The following is a 17,194-nucleotide window of genomic DNA, read 5'->3' as shown; positions in this document are numbered from 1 at the left end:
AGAAAGAACCAGCTGGGAAGGCTGATGTGCCCCAGGGCAGGAGGGTGTGCTGATATGATCTGGAAAGGAAGCAGCAGCTTGGGTTTTGTTCTTAAATGTTTGGGATCATGAATCTCACTGAAATCTAATGAAAACTATAGACCCTCTTCTCTACAAAGAAAAAAGGGTGCCCGTAAGTGTCGCACATAAACACACAAAACAATTCTCCGATCCACTTGTGGCACACAGCTTAAAAGCCACTGACTTAGGGGCTCTCTCCACTTCAAGACCTACCTAGGCTCCTCCTTTCCTCTATTATAGGTCCTTGGGGATCTATGGATACATGGACTTGGGTTTTCAGCACTGAAAGAGTAGCTTAGATGGGCACATCTAAGGGCATTATAAGGGCACATGCCTGAGAGAGAGGAGATCCAGGTTTTAATTCTTCCCGTATCTAATTGCTTAGATGTAAGAAAGCTGTATTTCCTCTAGTCCCCCAATTTTAAAAATGAGGGTGATGAACAACTTCTTCAAGGAGTCTTAAGGGTTCCATGGGGCAACCAGGCAGCTATAACAAGAGGCAAGATAGAGGTGGGGTGAGCAGGGTTTTGTGGCCTTCTCACCCCTCCCCTTCAAGTACAGCAGCTCTTCTGGCCTTAAGAAGTTTGAAAGTCTCTAGATTAGAGGTTCTCTAAGGTCCCTTCCAGGGCTACCTTTCTAGGATTAGCAGTCTGTCCAGGACAGAGAACTGAGCCAAGAATGGATGGTTCAAAAGGGGGCTCACTGGGGTCTGCACACACAGCTCTTGCCTCTACCCCAACAGAATGCGGGTCTGTCTTCAACCTTGCAGCCCCAGAGGCCACTGACTCAAGCTAGATGCACCTGGCATAAGATGCAAATTGTCTGGAAGACAGCAAGGAAGAAAGACTTCTCTGGGTTAAAGGGAGCTGCAGACTGCTTAGTCCTCACTTGCAATCCCTCCAGTTACAGGGAGCTGAGTCTTGCAAAGTTCCAGGGGCACCACGTGAATGCTGAGAGAAATAGCAGGTTGCTCCCAAACCATTCAGGGTCGAGCTGTGTTACTGCTATTGTTCTGCTAACTTGCTAAATAGCTATAATTAAAACAGGGCTATTATCATTAATTATGATCTTCTCTCTTCTGATTGAAAGGTTGGTGCCTTTACCAAGCTTCAAAGAGCAGCATTTCTGTATGTTACAGGAAGCAAGGGAGATACATGGGGCTGAACTGTTCTGACTCTGGAGCAAAGGACATGGTGGCATTGCTGGGCACAGCAAACTTTCATGCCCATGGGCCCGGCTCCCCTGCCAGCTCATCCAGATACAGCAGGCTGCTGGCTGTCTCCCTGACTCCTCCGCCTGCTGTTACAAGGTGGGCCATTGTAGTCTTTAGAAAGTAATTTAATGGGACTGGGAGAGTGGATGAGATTCCACAGGCAAGAATGGGGTAAAAATTCTGCCTGACTTTTTAATGCTCAGCTGAAATGCCACCTCCTCTATGAAATTATTCCTAATTACTCACCTTCCCACTTCCTCTTCAACTTCTCTAGGTCAAAATGAATCACTCTCATCATTATCTTCATTGCATGTCCTCCTCCCCCTTCCCTGGTCTCAGAACTCAAATTCTCTATAATTTCTACTGCCATCAAATTGGAGGGAGAAACTAGAGGTTCCTCAGTCCAGTGAGTCCCAGCGGTGGGGCATGCCCTTTTGTGTTTCCTGATCCTGAGCCTGGTGAAGACCCCCCAACCACACCACAGCCTCCACCCAATTTGTCCATCTGCAAGCAGGGACACTTTCTTGAGGCTGTCTAATGACACAAACATTTCCAAGTTTGCTGTGAAACACAAAAGGTAATGAAGGATTATCAATATGAGAGCCTTGGTGTCACCTCATAGCAAACCTTAGCTAGAAGCAGAACACTTTCCAGAACTGGCTGTCAGATTTGGAAGTGTTAAAATCAAGAGAATAAAAGCAGACAGGAAGAAACCAGTGACAGACTGCAAATAGGTCATTTTTAAAAAAGGAACAAAAAATAATATATAAACAAAACACGATGTGTTGACATAAACTATTACACTGGGTTAATTAGAAACTTCATTTATTTATAAAAATTAGACAATATCAAGTAGGTTTTATTTCATCTGTGGAATACACATGAGACGTCCAAGGGGCTGTTTATGTTTGCCTAATACTAAAGTTGCCTCATACAGGATACTCAGTTACATTTGAATTTCAGATAAATTTTTAGCACATGTGTATCCCAAATATTGTATGTAACATGTTTATCCAAAATTCAAATGTAACTGGGCATCCTATGGTTTTATTTGCTGAATCTGGCAGTTCCAGCTAATATCCAAACATTTTTCCTTGGTAATAAACAGAAAAACAAGGAAACTTACTGTTGATAACTGACAGAGAATTTTGCCAAATAATAAGAATCCCTTATTTTCCTGTTAGGAAGGTCAACAAGATGGGGGTTCCCCATCCTAGCCTCTCCCTATCCACACACACAATGCAAAGCCTGAAACTAACTCTAGCCACTGAGGTCTCTTTGCCATTCCCCAATCCCTCTGGCCTTTTCCTTATTTGAGGCCTTTGCTCTAAGTATGCCCCTCCTTGGATGCTCTTAACCCCATCTCTCTCTGGTAAATCTGCAAAGGCCTATCTTGAGCCAACTATCCTCTGGCCTCTGCCCAGTGATACTCATTAGTACATGATGAGGAAGTCCTGATGGGGGTGCTGAGTCTCTTTCACCATCATAATGGCACCCCCAAAAGTGCCAGCATTGCACCAAGCACACAGTGGCACTCAGTAGAAGATGCTGAATTGAAATACATTTCTCTCCCAAGAGATATATACAGAGAAGCTCCAACTCAATGGGGTTAAAAGCTCCGTGCTTTGTGACCACCTAGAGGGGTGGGATAGGGAGGGTGGGAGGGAGGGAGACGCAAGAGGGAAGAGATATGGGAACATATGTATATGTTTAACTGATCCACTTTGTTGTAAAGCAGAAACTAACACACCATTGTAAAACAGTTATACTTCAATAAAGATGTTGAAAAAAAACAACTAGGCTCTGATCTACTTACTCATTGAAGATTGAGACAGAATTTTCTCTTTGGCCAATTAATTACATTTGAACCTGTTGCCTAAGAACAATTCAACACATATGTGCAGCACCCTGGTCCTGTATCTGTCTAGTTACCTGCATCTTGGTCTTTGTAAGCCCTTCCATCAGAGACTGGATATAAAAAAAGATGAAACTCAAAACTCAGGCTATGGTACCAGCCATGTTCATTTCCTCCCAGGAGGACAGAGAAGGAAGCAAGAGTGCTCTTAGCTGACAGTACCTTGTCTGGCCTGAGGGCAAATGCATGTCAATCATGTGCCATTAACAGAAAACCGTGTGCCATCAAGGGAAATTCAAATCTTAGAGACCTACATTTAACTTCCTGGTTGTTCACCTTGAGCAAGTTATATAACCTCTTTTGCTTCAGTTCCATCATTGATAACATAGGAATAATTAGACCTCACTCATAGGGTCACATGAAAAGTAGCTGATATAACACAGTAAAGCACTTAGCTCAATGCTTGTCAGTGTAGACACTTAATAGATGTCAGGTTTCAAAGTCTTACTGTAAGACTTGCTGTGGTTTACACAGTAAAGACAAGAAGAGAAAGGCTGAAAGAACAGCATTCCCACTTGAAATCAGGAACATCTTAAACCACCCTAGCATTTGACATTTCTCTCAATGCCTCCCTGAGTGAGTTATTGTTGTCATTTTGTCTAGTGTTTCTCAAATTTTTATTGGGCATACAGTTCATCTGGTACTGATACATTTTAGGTAACAAATTACCACAAAAATGTAGTGGCTTAAAACAACAACTATTTTATTATATCTCATGAATTCTGTGGTTCAGAAATTCAGGCAGGGCTTGGCTTAGCTGACTCTTCCATTCCCTATGACACCAACTAGAGTCACTTGGTGGTATTCAGCTGGTGGATAGGCTGGTCTGGAGTTCCACGGTGGCCTCACTCCTATGTCCAGCATTTTGGCAAGGGTGGCTGGAAGACTAGGCTTAGGGGAGACAGATTAGCAACGTGCCTTCATGATTATCTGAGGGTGCTCAGAATTCTTACATGACAGCTAGTTTCTCCCACAGTGAGTATCTCAGGAGAAAACTACAGGGCCATTTCTGACCTACCCTCAGAAGGTCATACAGGGTCACTTTGGCAATAACTAACTATTGGTGAAAACAGTCACAAGCCTGCCCAGATTCAAGGACAGGAAACATAGACTCCCCACCTCTCAATGAAAGTATCAAAGATTTGGGGCCCAGTTTTTAAACTGCCACCCTAGAAAACTTATAAAAATGCAGATTCTGGTTCAGCAGGGGTGGGGTGGGACCTAAGATTCTGCATTTTTAACAAATTCCCAATTTACATAGATACTACCCTTTCATGTAACACTATACACAAAAATAAACTCAAAATGGATTAAAGACCTAATAAATGTAAGGCTAGACACTATCAAACTCTTAGAGGAAAACATAGGCAGAACACTCTATGACATAAATCACAGCAAGATCCTTTGTGACCCACCTCCTACGGAAATGGAAATAAAAACAAAATAAACAAATGGGACCTAATGAAACTTAAAAGCTTTTGCACAGCAAAGGAAACCATAAACAAGACAAAAAGACAACCCTCAGAATGGGAGAAATTATTGCAAATGAAGCAACTGACAAAGGATTAATCTCCAAAACTTACAAGCAGCTCATGCAGCTCAGTATCAAAGAAACACACAACCCAATCCAGAAATGGGCAGAAGAGAGGAGCTTCAAGATGGCAGAAGAGTAAGAGGTGGAGATCACCTTCCTACCCACAAATACATCAGAAATACATCTACATGTGGAACAACTCCTACAGAACACCTGCTGAACGCTGGCAGAAGACCTCAGACCTCCCAAAAGGCAAGAAACTTCCCCACGTACCTGGGTAGAGCAAAAGAAAAAAACAGAGAAAAAGAATAGGGACGGGACCTGCACCACTGGGAGGGAGCTGTGAAGGAGGAAAGGTTTCCACACACTAGGAAGCCCCTTCGTGGGCGGAGACTGCGGGTGGCGGAGGGGGGAAGCTTCGGAGCCACGGAGGAAAGCGCAGCAACAGGGGTGCAGAGAGCAAGCGGAGAGATTCCCGAACGGAGGATCGCTGCCGACCAGCACTCACCAGCCCGAGAGGCTTGTCTGCTCACCTGCTGGGGCGGGCGGGGTCTGGGAGCTGAGGCTCGGGCTTTGGTGGGATCCCAGGGAGAGGGCTGGGTTTGGCTGCGTGAACACAGCCTGAAGGGGGCTAGTGCGCCACAGCTAGTCAGCCGGGAGGGAGTCCAGGAAAAAGTCTGGACCTGCCAAAGAGGCAAGAGACTTTGTCTTGCCTCTTTGTTTCCTGGTGCGCGAGGAGAGGGGATTCAGAGCGCCGCTTAAAGGAGCTCCAGAGACGGGTGCAAGCCGCAGTTAACAGCACAGACCCCAGAGAGGGGCATGAGACGCTAAGTCTTCTGCTGCCGCCACCAAGAAGCCTGTGAGCAAGCACAGGTCACTATCCACCCCTCCGCTCCTGGGAGCCTGTGCAGCCAGCCAGTGCCAGGGTCCCGTGATCCAGAGAAAACTTCCCCGGGAGAACACATGGCGCACCTCAGGCTGGTGCAATGTCACGCCAGCCTCTGCCACCGCAGGCTCACCCCACACTCCATGCCACTCCCTCCCCGCAGCCTGAGTGAGCCAGAGCCCCCGAATCAGCTGCTCCTTTAACCCCGTCCTGTCTGAGCGAAGAACAGATGCCCTCAGGTGACCTACATGCAGAGGCGGGGCAAAATCCAAAGCTGAACCCCGGAAACTGTGCAAACAAAGAAGAGAAAGGGAAATCTTTCCCAGCAGCCTCAGGAGCAGCAGATTAAATCTACACAATCAACTTGATGTACCCTGCATTTGTGGAATACCTGAATAGACAACAAGACTCATCCTAAATTGAGGAGGTGGACTTTGGGAGCAAAGATACATATATATTTTTTCCCTTTTTCTCTTTTTGTGATTGTGTATGTGTATGCTTCTGTGTGTGATTTTGTCTGTATAGCTTTGCTTTTACCATTTGTCCTAGGGTTCTGTCTGTGCAGTTTTTTTTCTTTAATACTTAAAAACATTATTTTACTTAACAATTATTTTTTACTTTAATAACTTTATTTTATTTTATTTTATCTTCCTTTTTCTATCTTTCTTTTCTCCCTTTTATTCTGAGCCGTGTGGAAGACAGGCTCTTGGTGCTCCAGCCAGGCGTCAGGGCTGTGCCACTGAGGTGGGAGAGCCACGTTCAGGACACTGGTCCACAAGAGACCTCCCAGCCCCACGTAATATTAAACAGCGAAAATCTCCCAGAGATCTGCATCCCAATGCCAAGACCCAGCTCCACTCAACGATTAGCAAGCTACAGTGCTGAACACCCTATGCCAAACAACTAGCAAGACAGGAACACAACTCCATCCATTAGCACAGAAGCTGCCTAAAATCATAATAAGGCCACAGACACCCCCAAACATACCACCAGACGTGGACCTGCCCACCAGAAAGACAAGATCCAGCCTCATCCACCAGAACACAGAAACTAGTCCCCCTCCACCAGAAAGCCTACACAACCCACTGAACCAACCTTAGCCACTGGAGACAGACACCAAAAACAATGGAAACTAAGAACGTGGAGCCTGTGAAAAGGAGACCCCAAATACAGTCAGTTAAGCAAAATGACAAGACAGAGAAACACAAAGCAGATGAAGGAGCAAGGAAAAAACCCACCAGACCTAACAAATGAAGAGGAAACAGGCAGTCTACCTGAAAAAGAATTCAGAATAATGATAGTAAAGATGATCCAAAATCTGGGAAATAGAATGGAGAAAATACAAGAAATGTTGAACAAGGACCTAGAATTAAGAGCAAACAAACAGAGATAAACAACACAATAAATGAAATTAAAAATTCTCTAAAAGGGATCAATAGCAGAATAACTGAGCACAAGAACGGATAAGTGACCTGGAAGATACAATAGTGGAAATAACTACTGCAGAGCAGAATGAAGAAAAAAGAATGAAAAGAATAGAGGACAGCCTCAGAGACCTCTGGGACAACATTAAACGAACCAACATTCGAAATATAGGGCTCCCTGAAGAAGAAGAGAAAAAGAAAGGCACTGAGAAAATATTTGAAGAGATTAAGTTGAAAACTTCCCTAATATGGGAAAGGAAATCGTTGCGGTCAAGTCCAGGAAGCACAGAGAGTCCCATACAGGATAAATCCAAGAAGAAAAACTCCAAGACACATATTAATCAAACTATCAAAAATAAAATACAAAAAATAAATATTAAAAGCAGGAAGGGAAAAATAACAAGTAACACATAAGGGAATCCCAATAAAATTAACAGCTGATCTTTCCACAGAAACTCTGCAAGCCAAAACGGAGTGGCATGATATATTTAAAGTGATGAAAGGGAAGAAACTACAACCAAGATTACTCTACCCGGCAAAGATCTCATTCAGATTTGATGGAGAAATCAAAAGCTTTACAGACAAGCAAAATCTAAGAGAATTCTGCACCACCAAACCAGCTCTATGACAAATGCTAAAGGAACTTCTCTAAGTGGGAAACACAAGAGGAGAAAAGGAACAACAAAAACAAACCTCAAACAAATAATAAAATGGTAATAGGAACATACATATCAATAATTACCTTAAATGTGAATGGATTAAATGCTCCAACCAAAAGACACAGGCTCATTGAATGGATACAAAAACAAGACCCGTATATATGCTGTCTACAAGAGACCCACTTCAGATCTAGGGAAACATACAGACTGAAAGTGAGGGGACGGAAAAAGATATTCTACGCAAATGGAAATCAAAAAAAGCTGGAGTAGCAATACTCATATCACACAAAATAGAATTTAAAACAAAGGCTATTACAAGAGACAAAGAAGGACACTACATAATGATCAAGGGATCAATCCAAGAAGAAGATATAACAATTGTAAATATTATGCACCCAACATAGGAGCACCTCAATACATAAGGCAAAAACTAACAGCCATAAAAGGGGAAATCAACAGTAACACAATCATACTAGGGGACTTTAACACCCCACTTTCACCAGTGGACAGATCATCCAAAATGAAAATAAATAAGAAAACACAAGCTTTAAATGATACATTAAACAAGATGGATTTAATTGATATTTATAGGACATTCCATAAAAAACAACAGAATACACATTCTCCTCAAGTGCTCATGGAACATTCTCCAGGATACATCATATCTTGGGTCACAAATCAAGCCTTGGTAAAATTAAGAAAATTGAAATTGTATCAAGTATCTTTTCTGACCACAAAGCTATGAGACTAGATATCAATTACAGGAAAAAATCTGTAAAAAATACCAACACATGGAGGCTAAACAACACACTACTTAATAACCAAGAGATCACTGAAGGAATCAAAGAGGAAATCAAAAAATACCTAGAAACAAAAGACAATGAAAAATCAATGACCAAAAACCTATGGGATGCAGAAAAAGCAGTTCCAAGAGGGAAGTTTATAGCTACCTTAAGCCTACCTTAAGAAACAAGAAACATGTCAAATAAACAACCTAACCTTACACCTAAAGCAATGAGAAAGAAGAACAAAAAAACCCCCAAAGTTAGCAGAAGGAAAGAAATCATAAAGATCAGATCAGAAATAATTGAAAAAGAAATGAAGGAAACAATAGCAAAGATCAATAAAACTAAAAGCTGGTTCTTTGAGAAGATAAACAAAATTGATAAACCATTAGCAAGACTCATCAAGAAAAAAAGGGAGAAGACTCAAATCAATAGAATTAGAAATGAAAAAGGAGAAGTAACAACTGACACTGCAGAAATACAAAGGATCATGAGAGATTACTACAAGCAACTCTATGCCAATAAAATGGACAACCTGGAAGAAATGGGCACATTCTTAGAAATGCACAAGCTGCCGAGATTGAACCAGGAAGAAATAGAAAATATGAACAATCACAAGCACTGAAATTGAAACTGTGATTAAAAATCTTCCAACAAACAAAAGCCCAGGACCAGATAGCTTCACAGGTGAATTCTGTCAGAAATTTAGAGAAGAGCTAACACATATCCTTCTCAAACTCTTCCAAACTATAGCAGGGGGAGGAACACGCCCAAACTCATTCTATGAGGCCAACATCACTGTGATACCCAAACCAGACAAAGATGTCACAAAGAAAGAAAACAACAGGCCAATATCACTGATGAACAAAGATGCAAAAATCCTCAACTAAATACTAGAAAACAGAATCCAATAGCACATTAAAAGGATCATACATTAGGATCAAGTGCAGTTTCTCCGAGGAATGCAAGGATACTTCAATATACGCAAATCAATCGTGATACACCATGTTAACAAACTGAAGGAGAAAAACCATATGATCATCTCAATAGATGCAGAGAAAGCTTTTGACAAAATTCAACACCTATTTATGGTAAAAACCCTGCAGAAAGTAGGCATCGATGGAGCTTTCCTCAACATAATAAAGGCCATATATGACAAAACCACAGCCAACATTGTCCTCAATGGTGAAAAACTGAAACCATTTCCACTAAGATCAGGAACAAGACAAGGTTACCCACTCTCACCACTACTATTCAACATAGTTGTGGAAGTTTTAGCCACAGCAATCAGAGAAAAAAAAGGAATAAAAGGAATACAAATTGGAAAAAAGAAATAAAGCTGTCATTGTTTGCAGATGACATGATAGTATATATAGAGTATCCTAAAAATGCTATCAGAAAACTACAAGAGCTAATCAATGAATTTGGTAAAGTAGCAGGATACAAAATTAATGCATAGAAATCTGTTGCATTCCTATACACTATTGATGAAAAATCTGAAATTGAAATTAAGAAAACACTCCCTTTTTCCATTTCAACAAAAAGAATAAAATATCTAGGAACAAACCTACCTAAGGAGACAACAGACCTGTATGCAGAAAATTATAAGACACTGATGAAAGAAATTAAAGATGACACAAATAGGTGCTTCCCTGGTGGCGCAGTGGTTGTGAATCTGCCTGCTAATTCAGGGGACACAGGTTCAAGCCCTGGTCTGGGAAGATCCCACATACCATAGAGCAACTAGGCCTGTGAGCCAAAACTACCGAGCCTGCGCGCCTGGAGCCTGTGCTCCGCAACGAGAGGCCATGATAGTGAGAGGCCCACACATCGCAATGAAGAGTGGTCCCTGCTTGCCACAAACTGGAGAAAGCCCTTGCACAGAAACAAAGACCCAACACAGCCAAAAATAAATTAATTAATTAATTTAAAAAAATTTTTTTAATTAAAAAAAGATGACACAAATAGATGGATTGATATAACATGTTCTTGGATTGGAAGAATCAACACTGTGAAAATGACTATACTACCCAAAACAATCTACAGATTCAATGCAATGCCTGTCAAACTATCACTGGCATTTTTCACAGAACTAGAACAAAACATTTCACAATTTGTATGGAAACACAAAAGACCCTGAATAGCCAAAGTAATATTGAGAAAGAAAAACGGAGCTGCAGGAATCAGGCTCCCTGACTTCAGACTATACTACAAAGCTACTGTAATCAAGACAGTATGGTACTGGCACAAACACAGAAATATAGATTAATGGAACAGGATAGAAAGCCCAGAGATAAACCCATGCACATATGGTCATCTTATCTTTGATAAAGGAGGCAAGAATATACAGTGGAGAAAAGACAGCCTCTTCAATAAGTGGTGCTGGGAAAACTGGACAGCTACATGTGAAAGTATGAAATTAGAACACTCCCTAACACCATACACAAAAATAAACTCAAAATGGATTAAAGACCTAAATGTAAGGCCTGACACCATCAAACTCTTAGAGGAAAACATAGGCAGAACACTCTATGACATAAATCACAGCAAGATCCTTTTTGACTCACGTCCTAGAGAAATGGAAATAAAGACAAAAATAAACAAATGGGACCTAATGAAACTTAAAATCTTTTGCACAGCAAAGGAAACCATAAACAAGACCAAAAGACAACCCTCAGAATGGGAGAAAATATTTGTAAATGAAGCAACTGAGAAAGGATTAATCTCCAAAACATACAAGCAACTCATGCAACTCAATATCAAAACAAAACAAACAACCCAATCCAAAAATGGGTAGAAGACCTAAACAGACATTTCTCCAAAGAAGATATACAGATTGACAACAACACATGAAAGAATACTCAACATCATTAATCATTAGAGAAATGCAAATCAAAACTACAATGAGATATCATCTCACACCGGTCAGAATGGCCATCATCAAAAAATCTACAAACAATAAATGCTGGAAAGGGTGTGGAGAAAAGGGAACCCTCATACACTGTTGGTGGGAATGTAAATTGATACAGCCACTATGGAGAACAGTATGGAGGTTCCTTAAAAAATGACAAATAGAACTACCATATGACCCTGCAATCCCACTACTGGGCATATACCCTGAGAAAACCATAATTCAAAAAGAGTCGTGTACCACAATGTTCATTGCAGCTCTATTTACAACAGCCAGGACATGGAAGCAACCTAAGTGTCCATCAACAGAAGAATGGATAAAGCAGATGTGGCACATATATACAATGGAATATTACTCAGCCATAAAAGGAAACGAAATTGAGTTATTTGTCGTGAGGTGGATGGACCTAGAGTCTGTCATACAGAGTGAAGTAAGTCAGAAAGAGAAAAACAAATACCGAACACTAACGCATATATATGGATTCTTTAAAAAAAAATTGTTCTGAAGAACCTCGGGGCAGGACAGGAATATAGATGCAGATGTAGAGAATGGACTTGAGGACATAAGGAGGGGGAAGGGTAAGGTGGGATGAAATGAGAGAGTGGCATGGACTTATATATACTACCAAATGTAAAACAGATAGCTAGTGGGAAGCAGCCGTATAGCACAGGGAGATCAGCTTGGTGCTTTGTGACCACTTAAAGGGGTGGGATAGCGAGGGTGGGAGGGAGACAGAAAAGCAGGAGATATGGGTTATATGTATATGTATGGCTGATTCACTTTGTTATAAAGCAGAAACTAACACACCATTGTAAAGCAATTATACTCCAATAAAGATGTTAAAAAAAAAAAAGGTTTTGACAACCGGTTATGTCGCATCTTCCATTGCACCCAAATCCTTCCTGTCTGTTACTGTTTCTGTTGTCTCATTCTCTGGTAGCTTCATTTAATTTAGAACTCAGCCAGCTAATCTTTTCTCAGGCTTACTTGAAGAGCTTCTATGTTCAAAGACCTCTATTTCAAAAGAAAGAAACATCCTTGTGTTTAGATTTCACAGGGAGCTTAAAATGGCTAAAGGGAAAACCTCTGGCAAATCAGGATATCAGGTCAGGTAGTCATAAAGCCTTCTGGGTACCTTTTTCTCCACCATTCATTTGAATAGAGACACATCCATAAATATGATTGTGAGAAGAGGACTCACAGGTGGCTTATCACCTCTTGGAGATTCAGACAATATCTGTGACTCAGCTAGTTGCTGACCGATAAACGCCAATGCCTAGGGTTCTGGTCATACACATCAATGTCCCAATTATCATGGCTATTCCTGGGCATGGAGCATTGGGCCTGGAGGCATTGAGCACACACTTCAATCAATTTTTTTTCTATAAAAAAGGAACTTATGTATTAGATAATGATCAATGTTAACATAACTATATTAACTTACATTTTCTTATTTAAGAAATGATACAATTCAAAGCAGGATTCAAAGAAATATAAATCTCTAGATACAATACGGCAACTTCTGGACTAATTCTCAACTGTTACAAATTACCATCTCTGTAGCACCTATTTTTTAGTGGACTTTGCCCTTTGTTCCATCAAAATAAGCACAGGTTTTACCCTATGTAGAACTTTCAGGGGTTGTGCTGCTCCAGTCACTGAACCTAGTTCAGAACTCAGAAGCACATGGGCACCAGTGGTCTTGAAACACGCTGTTATTTACCCAAAAGAAATCATGTATGCTTCTTTCAGTATGTTGTAGTAGCTCTGGAGCACTCTAATTTCACTGCAGTCAAGTTCAAGACATGTACAGTGACTTCCTATTAATTTCCCAAAAAGGATTTCTTCTTACTATACCCACAATCTTTGCATCTTTTATACTTTCATTTGAAAACCACTTGGAAAAAATACCAAGTTACATGTCAATTTCTAACAGGTTTAATTACCATTAGAAAAATATTACCCTAACATCCTATCCTAGCATTTCCTACTGACTCCTGGGAAACTCACTGTTGGTATAAAAATGGGATTCTGCATGCTGTTTGTTTGCTGATACACATTTTGTCAAGTGAAGTCTTATGAGAACAACAGGGTGCTTTACAAACATACTACAGAGCAGTGTTTCCAAAAACATATACATCCTGAGGTTTTCATTCCTCTAAACAAGTATTTCTAGGCCATTACACTTTTCGGTGGAACACAGAGCACCTGCCTACAGTAGGAGAGAAGCAAGCTTCACTCTCTGTCTTAACCAGGCATTCACCTTGGCAACAGACCCAATACCCCATACCACACTGCACTTTGATTTAGCTATTCTGTGTAAGTGTGCCTTTTCCCTGCTGCAGTCAGACTGTATGTCACTAGAGTGAAGGGACCGTGTCATTTCTGTTAGTTCCTAGCCTAATGAGTGTTTTAGGATGAAAAAGTGGGAGTTTCCAAGTCAAACAAGTCTGAGCCTGAATCCCCAAGTGCCTTTGGTAGAAATCTAGATTTCTGTGTACTGGGTTTTCTACAAGTGAGTTTGAAATTCTGTCTTTTGTTCTCTCTGTAGCTACAAAGTAGCTACAGACTTGATACTCCTTCTCTTGCATCCTGGAACCCTCAAAACAAACATTTTGTGGGGTAGGGTTTCCTTTCCAGGCAGAGACTCTCTTTAAGAAGGGAAGTGGCAGTCAGCTTTGTTCCCATTTCCTTCTAAGGAGAACCACCACCAGTGTCTATATTTGAATAATATTAAACAGTTTACAAAGTATTTTCCCATTTTTTATGTCCTCAGACTCCCCCAGAATCTCAGTGGGGTGGGCAGGGCTGGTATCATAAGTTCTGTCATATAAATGTAACTAATCTAAAGTCATCAAATTAATAAACTGTGAACTGGATTTGAAAACAAAGGTCTCCTAGTAGCTAAATGTTCCCTTGCCTCAGTTCCACATTGTCAGAGCCTTGCCTCGGGCCACTCAGGCCAGAAGCAGGCTCAAGTCTTGGACAGAGGCCCCCAACTCTTAGCTCAGTGCACATCTCATCAAAATGTAATAAAAGAGGAACAGAAACTGCAGGCAAACAGACCTAAGTTTGTAGCCTAGATCTGCCCTTCCTGGCTGTATGACTGCAGGTAAGTTCATTTCTTTGGAACTAGGTTTTCTCATCTCTAAGTTGGGGATATTGACTTCCTTCAGGGGAGTTTTGTGAGGATTAAGTACGTCAATATAAATGAAAGCATGGGGATTGGTTCTCTATAAATATTTATCAAATTGGGAAAAAGGAAGAAGAGGGGCCTTCCTGCCCAAAGTGTCTTCCTCTTCACACTTGCCACATCATGGTATTTGAAAGTCATTCCTTTGGAGGTAAAGACTCATCTCCTCCAAAAATGGAAATAATGATCAGTCATGCACACCTTAGTGACAGCCTTCAGCCTTTAAGCAGATTTTTTTTAAAGAGGATGTAGGAGAAACAAGCACCCCAGGGTAACAGGAGACCTGGAGAGGATGCCACGTGACAATTACCCTTTTATAGTAATGTGGGTAATGCAATTCAGCTTTAATGAGCATAATGTTGCCATTAACACAGAGACATTAGGAAGTTTAATATCAAGTATTTCATACATGCCTCCTAAACATTTGTCAAGTCATCATGGTCAAAGACCATAGAAACCAGAAATGGCCTAAGAGATCACTCCACCACATCTCATCTAAAAATGACAGGTCTGAGGCCCATAAAGAAGGACACTTTATGATTCTGGGGAGAACTATAAGAAACTACTGAATTCTGATGCTGCCTGGGAACAAGTGTTAACACTGACATCCAACTGCTTAGGGAGACACTGACTCACCATCAGCTCACACAGACCCGGAACTGCCACCCGAAAGCTGAGAGCTGAAGGGGTTGGTTAGGGAAGTCATTGCCATGTCACAGGTGGAGCCACAGATGCAGCAAGACCTGAGGGCAACAGTGGTGGGGAGAACCCAGCCACTGCCCTCCTGACATCCACCCTTTCTCCACACAATGCCAGAGCCAAGAGCAAGATTCAACAAAAACCCATTCTCTGACCTCATGTCCACCGTTTACCTAACAGTGGCTCGACTGAGTTCAGTCAATCTCGTTCCGACCCAGTCAGATGACTTTGCACACACAGCCATGACCCCAAGCATACCTCCTGAGGTGGACTCTATTATTGTCCTGCAAATATTTAGTCTCCCCTCTCCATCTACCATGGGAGAATATACTTCCCTGCCCCACTGATGTTGGCCTAGCCTAGTATTTCCTTTGGCAACTGGAATGTATGTAGAAGTGACAAGGTGCCAGCTCCAAGCAGAGGCTCTTAGAGCTCTCTTGCACTTGTTTCCTCTGCCATGAGAATATGGAGGCTCAGATAAAAGGTGTCCCTTCATCCTGCATCCCAGAATGAGAAGATGCGTGGTGCCAATCTGAACCTACTGACAGCCTGGAACAGACAGTAGCAGCCACCCATGGCACCAACAGGCAGCATGAATGAGAAATACATAAATGTTGTAAAGCAACAAGAGTTTCAGGTTATTTATGCAGCATAACTCAGAGAAAGATTTCTACTACACTCTTCATTTGCTGATTGCGATTCCTGAATGAAGAGATATGCCTATTTCCCTCTCCAATAATAGCTTCTGATAATGTCCTCTGCACTAGACCCTATGTCAAGTGCTTTACAATCATTAGTTCATTTGATCCTCACAATGATCTATAATTGGGATATTGTCCCCATTCTATAGATGATAATTTGAGGCTGAGAATACCTGAGGGCTGAGAGCTGAAGGGACTGGTCACATAACTGATAGGTAAGTGGCCTGTCTGGGACTTGGAACCAAGACCACCCATTCTACCAACACTCCAGACTGCTTCTATGGGCACTGATGGAATTCAAACACATAGAAGCCTATATATCCAGAACCTCTCCCCTCCTCCCCCCACACACATTATTTCCCAACAGAATATAATCTTTTTTTATTTTAAATACGCTCTTAAGAGAAAAAATGCCTTGCAGATCTTCAAGATAATCTAAGCAACCCCTCAGGCCCATTTTTAAAAGCAAGTTGAATTTTGAGCCTTCCCAAGGTTGACACAGTCAACTCCATCATGCCCAGAGCCAGGCAGACCCAGCTGTCATAAAGTCTTCCAGTCCATTCCCCATTAAGGCACCGTGGTGCCTTGTGATGGCCATAACGCTCTTCCCCTTGATTTACAGCCCCATCTATTCTGGGCCATTCCTGATGGGCTGTTCTCATCCCCTGCTGCCTGACAGCTTTAGAGATTCTTCTCAGGCCATAATTTCTGAATATTTCCACCCCTCCCCTTCCCTGGCTCTGGAATTTCAGCTACTTTCCATTCAGACAAAGGTTGCTCCATTTATTCTCAGCTTCATGGTTCTTTAACATTTATTTACTGCTCAGCCACCATCCTGATCAGGTATTTAAAGATAAGCCTGTCTACGTCTGACGAGTGACCCCGCTCCTTTTTCTCATTGCTCTGAGTTTCTCTTTGGCAGACTCAATATCATTTAATATATTTGCAGGCTTCCAACTCATTCCATTATTCTTTTCCACTATCAAATGAGATAATGGATGCGGAAAGGCCTGGGAACTTATAAAGGGGTGTATAAATATTAGTCCTTTGCTATTGTTGTTGTTGATTTTATAACTAACAACTTCCCAAGTTCAATTCACTGTGGTGAAATGTTAACTCTCACTGCTGTGAAGGTTTCCAGATTCATTCTCAGCTTCAAACAAACCAAACACCAGGTTTGAGCCTGTCCAGGTCTGAATTCTCTGGTGTACAAT

The sequence above is a fragment of the Kogia breviceps genome, chromosome 11, assembly GCF_026419965.1.
Source record: "Kogia breviceps isolate mKogBre1 chromosome 11, mKogBre1 haplotype 1, whole genome shotgun sequence".
In the NCBI taxonomy this organism is placed as follows: domain Eukaryota; kingdom Metazoa; phylum Chordata; class Mammalia; order Artiodactyla; family Physeteridae; genus Kogia; species Kogia breviceps.
The sequence above is the reverse complement of the archived record's forward strand: the minus strand, read 5'-3'. Positions refer to the sequence as shown.